Here is a 10,656-nt window from a genome sequence, read left to right as displayed (position 1 = left end):
GATAGTCTGACTGCTCAAATACTTACAGATATTGCTTCAAAAACCTCAGCCACACTTCTCACTTTGCCCTGTGTCCAAAACCCTAAAGTCCATCTTGGTCCCATCGAATAGCATACACTCGGACAACCAGACTCACCGAGATACACTTGACATAGTCGTTGCCTAAACCCTAGCACCTCAGTCCCACCGAAGAGCATTGGCAAACCTTCTCTGATCAATTGAAATTGACTCAGAATTTTCGATCGGTTTCAATCGGTCTCATCGAAGTATTAAGAGTGATTAGGTCAGCATGGCTCGATCTCACCGAGAGGTTCTATCCGGTCTCACCGAAAAGCCTAAAGTTCAAACCAACCACACAGGTCGGTCTCAGCTTCACCTGGTCCCACCGAAGTGTGCATAAAGATGTGGAGCAGTTGGATTTTTGGTGCTAGGTGTATATACCCCACCCATTCCACCAACTCTCAGAGGGCAACCAGAGTGAAACATACACTTGCCATATCCATTTTTTGTGTATTCTTTTTAAAATATCATGTTTTTATGACAAATTCAAAAACTATATGACCTAACGCATAAAAATCAAAACTATGACCCTATCAGCCTCGTGTTGGTCGAAGAGGACATTTTTGGTCAATTGTAGGCCGAAGATGGGTCTTCGGTTCTATTGGGCTGAAGTGTGACCGCTACGGGCCAAAGAGAGCCGTGGGAGGTGATTAGGCCGAAGAATATTAACTTCGGCCGGCCCGCGACCGAAGAGAGGCTTTTCGGCCAACGCGAGACCGAAGACCTGCTTTTCTGCCAATGCTAATCTGAAGACTCTAGGGATAAGATCGAGTCGGTTTCTTCTTCCTCTAGACCGTGGTTCATTCCCCTCTCTCTCTGTTCTTCACGAAAACCGCCACATCCGCCCCATTTTTCAGCCTTTCCTGCATCAAAGCCATAGAAAGAGTAGATCATAGCCATCCCTGGCGGCCTACGGTCCTAAATATCCATGGGGTAGTGTGGTGGAGCTTAGGTGAGGAGGAGCCACGGTGAGGAGGAGCCATGGTGGGGTGGAGGTGCGGCTAGGGAGGAGGAGGTGCGGCTTGGGTGGGTGGATGAGGCGGCGGCGGTGATGTTGCTTGGTGGGAGGTAGCCGGAGTCCAAGCTCCGGGAGGCGAGGGGAGGAAGTGGTGGTGTTCAGTGGTGCAAGTACTCCGGCGGGTGGCCAATGCCGCTGAGTTGAAGAGAGGACCAAGAAGTAGCGGAAACACGCGTTGAAGGTATAACCATGTCATCACAAATTGTCTCTAAGTATTAGTTTTTGTACATGTGAAGTTGTACTATGTAGTTAGTGTAGATAAGTCATGTTGCATAATTCAAGTGTTAATTTGTCTGTGGTGGCATTTTAGCGGTTAGTTCATGTAGAGGGGATTATATTTTCGTTGTGATTGATGAGAAGATGGAAATGTCCGATGGGTGAAAATGTCTGAATTAGTAAATTTGACTGTTTACTATGGCCCTGGTAATGTTCGATATAATGAGTTGGGGGTTGATCTTAGCGAGTATAAAAATTGTGTGATGACACTTCTAGACCCGGATATACTGGACATTAGACAGTTGAAGTACTGTTGACTACTAGTTTTGGGCTGGATCCTGAAGTATGTTATGTCAGTATTCATGCATTGTGGACCAAATCCTGTAAAAATGTCAAGTGGGAGTTGATGTCGACAGAAAGGAGCCAGGAGTGGTTGACCCTGTTAAGGCGTTGTAGAGACTGAAGAATCCACCCATACGCCCTAGTGCAACCTGTGGCAAAGGAGGAGAATACTGTACAACTCAACGGGGGGTATGAACCAGACCAGGGCAATCAAGTGGCTAACGAGATTTATTTATCCGGATCACAACCACTAGATGTGGATGCCATCCAACCCGAGAAAGAGCCAGATTATGTGCCAAACAATTTGTGTGGTCATGAAACTGGGCAGAGTAGTTAGTCGATAATATTAGCTGGTTCTGGTTTTGCTGATGGGGATGAGGAAGGGGAGGAAATGCAGAGGGTGATGGAGTAAGAGGACAAGGATGGACTGGCAGAGGATCTGGGTTCTGAAAATTCTGAGGATGAAGTGGAGGTACCGACTCCTTCTGCATGGGATCAGGACATATCGACCGACCTTACGGTCAATGATGGCCACGAGACTCCATGGCAGTATCATCTGAACCATGTCCAGATAGGGTCTATGTATGATATCAAGAAAAAATTGAAGTATGCGGTGTATAGTGGGCTATGCCTACGCATAGGTTTTTTCGGACACACATATCAAGTCCAACAAACTACACCATGAAATGTGTTGAAATAGGTTGTCCTGGAAAGGTGCACGGGCATGTGCCTGGGTAGAACATCCACTGGCTTGTCATCGATGTCGTCCCATGTAACTGTGTGAGGAAAATCCTTCCGGTGAATCATCCGAACCTGACTTCAACCCGCATTGCGCAACTCATGTATACTGAGATAGTGGAGAAGAAAGACATGGAAGCAAAACACATCTATACAGCAGTGAAGGTCAGATGGAATTACAACATTTCTTATGGGAATGTTTGGAGGGCTAAGCAGAAGGCTGTGGAGGAAAGGTTTGAGACGTTCATCGACTCATATGATAATGTTGTCCGTCTCCTTCACGTATTATGTCAACGTACAACACATGATATTGCTGAGTATACTAGTTTTCAAGGTGTTGAAGAGATTATTCTTCTCTTTTGCTATGTGCATCAAAGCTTTCAGGCATTGTCCTCATGTGATGTTTGTGGATGGTACATTCTTGACTGGTCAGTACAAAGGGCAAATCCTTACTGATATTGGTGTGGATGGGAATGGTCAAATAATCCCACCCATATGAACGATCCCGCAAACCGCCCACGAACAGTACCTCAAACCAAAGGCCGAAAGCACGGCTTCTCTACTTGGTTACAAGCATGCAACCTTCATGATCCGGCAGCGCTTCACCGTCCGGAGCTAATCGTCGCCCGAGAATTAGAGGGAGGAGATTAGAACCACAGTGGGATTATAATTATGAGGATTAGAGTATTATCCTAGCTCTAATTAGTCAACTAAGACTAACTAGAACTAGAACAATTAGAGGAGGCTCCAAAACTTGTGTATCTCAAAGAGCACCAAACCTCAAGTATATATAGGTTAGAGGGGAGAGGGAGGGCTGCCACCAAGGGGAAAGGAGTCCCCCTTGGTGCGTTGGCCTGGGGGGAGGAGTCTGATTCCTCCTCCACCCCAATTCGGCCTCCTTCCTTAGAGAAGGGGCGTCTCAACCACTTGGGCCTTTGTGGCCCAAGTTGACTTCCACCTCCCGGCCTTTTAAGACCAATTGATATTAAATTAAATATAAAAATGTTCTAAATACTTTTAGACCATTTTATATACAATTTAACATCCCAGAAACATTTTCCACCTATATACTATTAATCGATAATACCCAGTATTACTCGATATTCACCAAAACCCTTCTAGTGACCCCAAAACGCTTTCGGATCCTCTCGAAACTATTCCGAATATTAATGAAACAATTACACAAATATATTCTCATCACTCCCCTCCTACTAACACTCATTAGATCATGATTTCCTTAAACTTGTGGCCTTGTAGGTTCGGTAACTCATAGACATGAACGAAACCCCTTCGTTCAATGACCGATAGCAGAACCGTGGACGTCCGTATCAGTCCCTATGGGCATACGATTGATATTTGAGTGAACCTTTGGTTATGATGTGATGTTACCTTTGCTTCGCGATACTTTACAATACCTAGGATACACCGGTATCCTCTTGAGTCTACACATGCTCACTATACTGAAATCCTCCTTACCGATTTTGTTCCTTTTTCCTCTTTGTCGTGTTCCAACATCCCCGTGACATAGTCACGTATGTCTGGCCAGATGATGATGGATGCCATCACACTGAAAGGGCGCTAAGAATATCTCTCCATTGTCGGAGGAGCAAATCCCACTCTCAAGCTATCTAGTCCCTTGTCAAACTTTCTGATAAACCCACAAGTTGTTCTTATGATCACCGTGTTACAAGTGATGTTTGAGCAACCCCAAAGCTCACTATACAGTAAGAAGTGACTCGATAATCTCATGGTCTAAGGAGCAAAATCACACGCTAAAATTCTGTGTTATTACAATTCATTATAGACGATATTACTCAATTCATAACAGACAAATTTGGGTCAATTCAATATGATCGTTCTTCCAACGTCATAATCTCAATATTGTTTTAGGACTATCATTTAACACTTTAAACGATATCATAAGATCCGAAAACATGATCACCAACAACACTTGAGCTAGTCCTGGAGCCAAGACTAGGAATCTTTTCTATAACCATTTATCATTCCACACGTGCATATGAGTTTTCCACTTAATCTTGTATATTATTGCCTCTAGGGCATATTTCAAACACAGGAGCAGTAGCCAGAGATCAAAGGGCCTTGTTTTCCTGTCCACATGCAAATAGCGCAGAGGAGGCAGACGGACGGGATGCTCTGGTTGGTTTGCATGCTTTGGCAAATGCCGACAAGGGCTGAGTGATTCTGGAGACTGATTGCAAATCAATTGCCGATGCATTGATTGTTGATGTGACAATCTGGTCTCCATGCTATGGCATTATCCTAGACTTAAAAGTAGCACTAACTATCTTCCAAGAACATAGCAGTGGTCTTTGCCCCCAGGGAGTGCAATTGGGTGGCCCATGAACTTGTAGCAGAAGCAAGGCGTGGTGACGGCCAGCTTATCATAGCAAATGTTACAGATAGGTTAAGACCTCTAGTGCAATCTGAGTGTTACGCTGCATGAGCTTGTAGTCTGGCTCTCAAAAAGAAATTAACTGACTTCTGCCCTATAAATCTCTGCAGTGTGATCTACAAATTTGTCGCTATGTGTTTGGTCAACAGGTTACGCCCTATCCTTGATGATAGCATATCTCCAACTCAATGTGTGTTTGTCCCTGGAAGATTAATCACAGACAATGCTCTCGTCACCTTTGAATGTTTTATTATATTCATCAAGGGAAGAACTAATAGCAATTTTTGTGCATACAAACTTGACTTGTCTAAGGCATATGATCATGTGGATTGGAGGTTCTTGGACCAATGAATGCAAAAGTTGGGCTTCACTCACAAGTGGGTACAATGGATAATGACATGTGTGACCACAGTGGGATATCAAGTAAAACTTAATGGAGCACTCTTGGATTCCTTTGCACCGCGCATGGGATATGAAAGTGCCCCCTATACCCATTCCTCTTCCTATTTGTTGTTAATGGCCTCTTTGCTTTACTAAGGCAGGGTTTCACCATAGATGCTTTTCAACCATTGAAAGAGCATGGTGCCCCCATGTTTGGTTTTGGTAATTAATGACAATCTCTATGGACTAATGGTTGCACTGAGTTATACTTGAAGGGTTTGTCCATGGGCACTGCTTGAAGATCATATGTTGGTTTCAAGGTTAAAAGAGGGATATCATGTCTTGACCAAGGTGCTATTGAAGGAGTTATCCAAAGATTGGTCATGTGAGAGTTGAGCCTATTGCAAGCATGTCTTGAAGAACAAGACTATGTGAACATTCATGTTTACCTTCAAGACATCATCCTAATGAAGAGAGAAGATAAGATACAAGGTTGATCAAGAATAAGTGCTAAGAGTGGATTCAAGTTGATCGACACACAAAACATAGAAGATGTATCGAGTGGGATCAAGTGATCTCATGGTATGGTAAGGATTGTCCATTACGCTTTGTGTACTAAACCATGATCTATGTCACATTTCTTTGTGGTGTTAGGTATTTTTCCATGGGCTTGCATCAAAAGAAAGATCTCATATAACCCATAGAGGATGACATCAAGTGGTGATCGTTATCAAGGTTGAGTTGTGCAAGTTCAACAGGAACATCATGAAGAGATCACATGATTGAAGCTTGTCGTCTATTCTAGTGATAATGGAAAAGTGAAGATGTGCCTAAGAGAGGCTCTCCCATAGTGGAGTATGGTGGAGCAATTTTCTAGTCTTCATCAAGCCAATGTAATCAAGAAAGGTCGTATAACTTGAGGAGGTCAAGATCGTTATCATCTAGCTCAAGTGATTATGCGCAAGGCAAAGGTATAACCTTGATAGGTTTTCTATCTTATCATTCACGACGTTAGTTGGGGGACTAGGTTATAGGATTGATAGTCGTACTATCAAGGGGGTCTCAAGTGAGTAGCTTGATCGTATCGTTCATAGAGAGCTCAAACCTTTGCATACTTGGCATCATATTTCTTGGTTCTTGTTTGGACTCTCTCTATGTAAGGTTTTAGTGAAGGAAATATGCCCTAGAGGCAATAATAAGGTTGTTATTTTATATTTCCTTATTCATGATAAGGTTTATTATTCATGCTAGAACTGTATTACTCGAAAACTTAAATACATGTGTGAATACATAAACAAATGTCGTGTCGCTAGTAAGCCTCTACTAGACTAGCTCGTTGATCAAAGATGGTTAAGGTTTCCTAACCATAGACATGTGTTGTCATTCGATAACGGGATCACAACATTAGGAGAATGATGTGATGGACAAGACCCATCCATTAGCTTAGCATAATGATCGTTCAGTTTTATTGCTATTGCTTTCTTAATTTCAAATACATATTCCTTCGACTGTGAGATTATGCAACTCCCGAATATCGGAGGATTACCTTGTGTGCTATCAAACGTCACGATGTAACTGGGTGATCATAAAGATGCTCTACAGGTATCTCCAAAGGTGTTTGTTGTGTTGGCATAGATCGAGATTAGGATTTGTCACTCCGAGTATCGGAGAGGTATCTCTGGGCCCTCTCGGTAATACAAAACATAAGCTTGCAAGCAAATGACTAAATGAGTTAGCCACAAGGTTATGTATTATGGAATGAGTAAAGAGGCTTGCCAATAACAAGATTGAACTAGGTATGAAGATACCGACGATCCAATCTCGGGCAAGTAACATACCGATGGACCAAGGGAATTACGTATGTTGCCATAATAGTTCGACCGATAAAGATCTTTGTAGAATATGTAGGAGCTAATATGGGCATCCAGGTTCGCTATTGGTTAGTGAACGGAGAGGTGTCTCGGTCATGTCTACATAGTTCTCGAACCCGTAGGGTCCGCACGCTTAACATTCATTGACGATATAGTGTTATATGAGTTATATGTTTTGGTGACCGAATGTTGTTCGGAGTCCCGGATGAGGTCACAGACATGACGAGGAGTCTCGAAATGGTCGAGAGGTAAAGATTGATATATTGGATGAGTGCCTAGTGCCAGTTGCTATTTTTTGCTTGCTTTTTACATCGCGGGAAATCAATATCACATAGAGTCCAAACACCGTGAAACTTTTTGAAGATTTTTGATGGACCAAAACACCCAGGATGGGCCAGAGCAGCACCTAGGGGGTGCCCCGAGGGGGGCACAACCCACCAGGGCGCGCCCCCAGGCACACCATGGTGGGTTGTGCCCACCTCGGTGGCCTCCCACACCCCCTCTTTACCCTATAAATTCCCAAAAATTCCAGAAACCCTCGGGGTTAACCTAGATCAGAAGTTCCATGGTCGCAGACCTCTGTAGCCACCCAAAACCAATCTAGACCCCGTTCTGGCACCCTGTCGGACGGGGGAATCATCTCCGGTGGCCATCTTCATCATCCCGACGGCCACCATGACGAGGAGGGAGTAGTCCACCCTTGGGGCTGAGGGTTTGTACCAGTAGCTATGTGTTTAATCTCTCTCTCTCTCTCTCTCGTGTTCTTGAGATGTCACGATCTTGATGTATCGCGGGCTTTGTTAATATAGTCAGATCATATGGTGTTTTCCCCTCTCTATCTTGTTGTGATGAATTGAGTTTTTCCCTTTGAGATTTTGTTGTTATCGGATTGAATACTTTTATGGATTTGAGAGCACTTGATATATGTCTTGCATATGAATACTCGTGGTGAAAATGGGGCATCATATTGATTCACTTGATATGTGTTTTGGCATTCAACTCGCGGATTCCCGCGGTGACATTGGGGTAATCTATGCATAGGGGTTGATGCACATTCTCGTCTTTTGTTTCTCCGGTAGAAATCTTCGGGCACTCTTTGAGGTTCTTTGTGTTGGATTGAGTATTATGAATCTAAAATTCTTTGGTGTTATTTTAGTACGAACTCTTGGATAGATCGATCGGGAAGGATAGCTTTGAGATGGTTTCGTACCCTACAAATAATTTCTTCTTATGTTCTCTGCTAGATAGGAACTTTGGAGTGATTCTTCATTGCACTTTGAGGGGTGGTTATATGATCCAATTGTATTAGCACTGTTGAGAGATTGCACTAGCAAAAGTACGGACCCTAGGCATCATTTTCAAGCATTGCAATACCTTTTTTATGCCCGTTTACTATTTTCTACTTTGCTATTTTTATTTATTCAGATTATAAAAATATATTTCTACCATCAATATTACACTTTTATCACCATCTCTTCGTCGATCTAGTGCACCTATACAATTTGCCATTGTATTGGGTGTGTTGGGGACACAAGAGATTTCTTGTATTTGGTTGCAGGGTTGTTCGAGAGAGACCATCTTCATCCTACACCTTCCACGGATGGATAAACCTTAGGTCATCCACTTGAGGGAAAATTGCTACTGTCCTACAAAACTCTGCGCTTGGAGGCCAACACGAGTCTACAAGAATAAAGTTGCGTAGTAGACATCAAGCTCTTTTCTGGCGCTGTTGCCGGGGAGGTGAGTGCATGAAGGTATATCTTTAGATCTTGCAATTGAATCTTTTAGTTTCTTGTTTTATCACTAGTTTGGTTCATAAAAGAAAACTACAAAAAATGGAATTGAGGTTGCATCATATTATTGATCATCTTTATAATATCTTTCTTGAAAATGATGGTTCGGAAAATTGTGCTCAATTTTAAGAAGAAGAAGTCAATAAAATGTTTGGCACAAAATATTTGAATGATGAGCATGATTGCAATGTTGTTAGTATGAATTCTTTTGAATATCCATGATGCTAATGATATGCAAAGCCATAAGCTTGGGGATGCTATATTTGATGAATACGATATTTTTAGTCCCCCAAGTTTTGATGAGAAAATTTATTATGATGATTTCAAGCCTCCTATTTATGATGATTATAATTATGAAAGTGGATTTGGAGAGGTCATGACTTTATTTAGTGATGAATCCACCATTTTGGATGAGGCTTCAATTGACTATGATAACAAAGTTGCTATCTATGATGATTATGGTGATGACATGTATGCTATAAGGAATAATGATAACCATGGAACTTTTCATCATGATTTTAATTTTCACTCTCATGATAGTTATTTTGTTGAGTTTGCTCCCACTACTATTGATGAGAAGAAATTTGCTTATGTGGAGAGTAATAAGTTTTCTATGCTTTTGTGTCATGAAAAGAATGCTTTATGTGATGGTTATATTGTTGAATTTCTTCATGATGCTACTGAAAATTATTATGAGGGAGGAACTTATGCTTGTAGGAATTGCAATAATGTCAAGTTTCCTCTCTATGTGTTGAAAGTTTTGAAGTTATGCTTGTTTTGCCTTCCTATGTTAGTTGATTCTTGTTCCCATAAGTTGTTTGCTCACAAAATCCCTATGCATAGTAAGTGGGTTAGTCTTAAATGTGCTTGCCATGTGATTCATGATGCTCCCGTTATGTTCCAATTCTTATCATTTATGTGAGCATCATTGAAATCATCATGCCTAGCTAAAAGACATTAAAGAAAAGCGCTTGTTGGGAGACAACCCAACACTTTTACCTATTGTTTTTGTTTGTTCACATGATCAGGCTACTGCAGTAATCATGTTTTATAGATTTTGTTTCAATAAAGTGCCAAGTAAGACCTTTGGGATGGCTTACAGTGATAGTTGATTTGATCTTGCTGAAAAACAGAAACTTCTGCGCTCAGGAAAACAATTCTCATTTTTTACGGAAGCGTGATAAAATGCTGATTCTTTTTGAATAAGATTGACAGAAAAATTGCCCAGGTTTTCCTATTGTTTCAAATTTTTTGGAGTAGTAGAAATATGGCTGGAGTACAGATTACTACAGATTGTTCTATTTTGACAGATTCTGTTTTCAATGCATAGTTTGCTTGTTTTGTAGTTTCTATGGATTATATTTCTCAATATAAATTGTAGAAATGAATGCTACAGTAGGCATTGTGTGGAAACAATTATGAATCTTGTCTTTGACATTACCAAAGTGAAATGGTTTGCTCTTTATCATACTAACCTATCTCACAAAGTTCTGTTAAGTTTTGTGTGATTGAGGTTTTCAAGTTTTGGATGAGATATCGATATGAGGGGAATAAGGAGTGACAAGACCCTAATATTGGGGATTCCCAAGGCACCCCAATTTAATATCCAAGGAATATCCAAGCAACTAAGCTTGGGGATGCCCTGAAAGGCATCCCCTCTTACGTCTCCAACATTATCGGTAACCTCACTTGGAGCTATGTTTTCATTCATCACATGATTTGTGTTTTGCTTGGAGCATCATTTTATTTTGTTAGTATTTTCTTTCTGTTATTTAGAATAATGTTTTGCATCTTTTATTTCAATAAAAGTGGCAATGATAGCCT

The sequence above is a fragment of the Triticum urartu genome, chromosome 1A, assembly GCF_056163025.1.
Source record: "Triticum urartu cultivar PI428250 chromosome 1A, HENAU_Tu73, whole genome shotgun sequence".
In the NCBI taxonomy this organism is placed as follows: Eukaryota; Viridiplantae; Streptophyta; class Magnoliopsida; order Poales; family Poaceae; genus Triticum; species Triticum urartu.
This window is presented reverse-complemented; position numbering follows the sequence as displayed.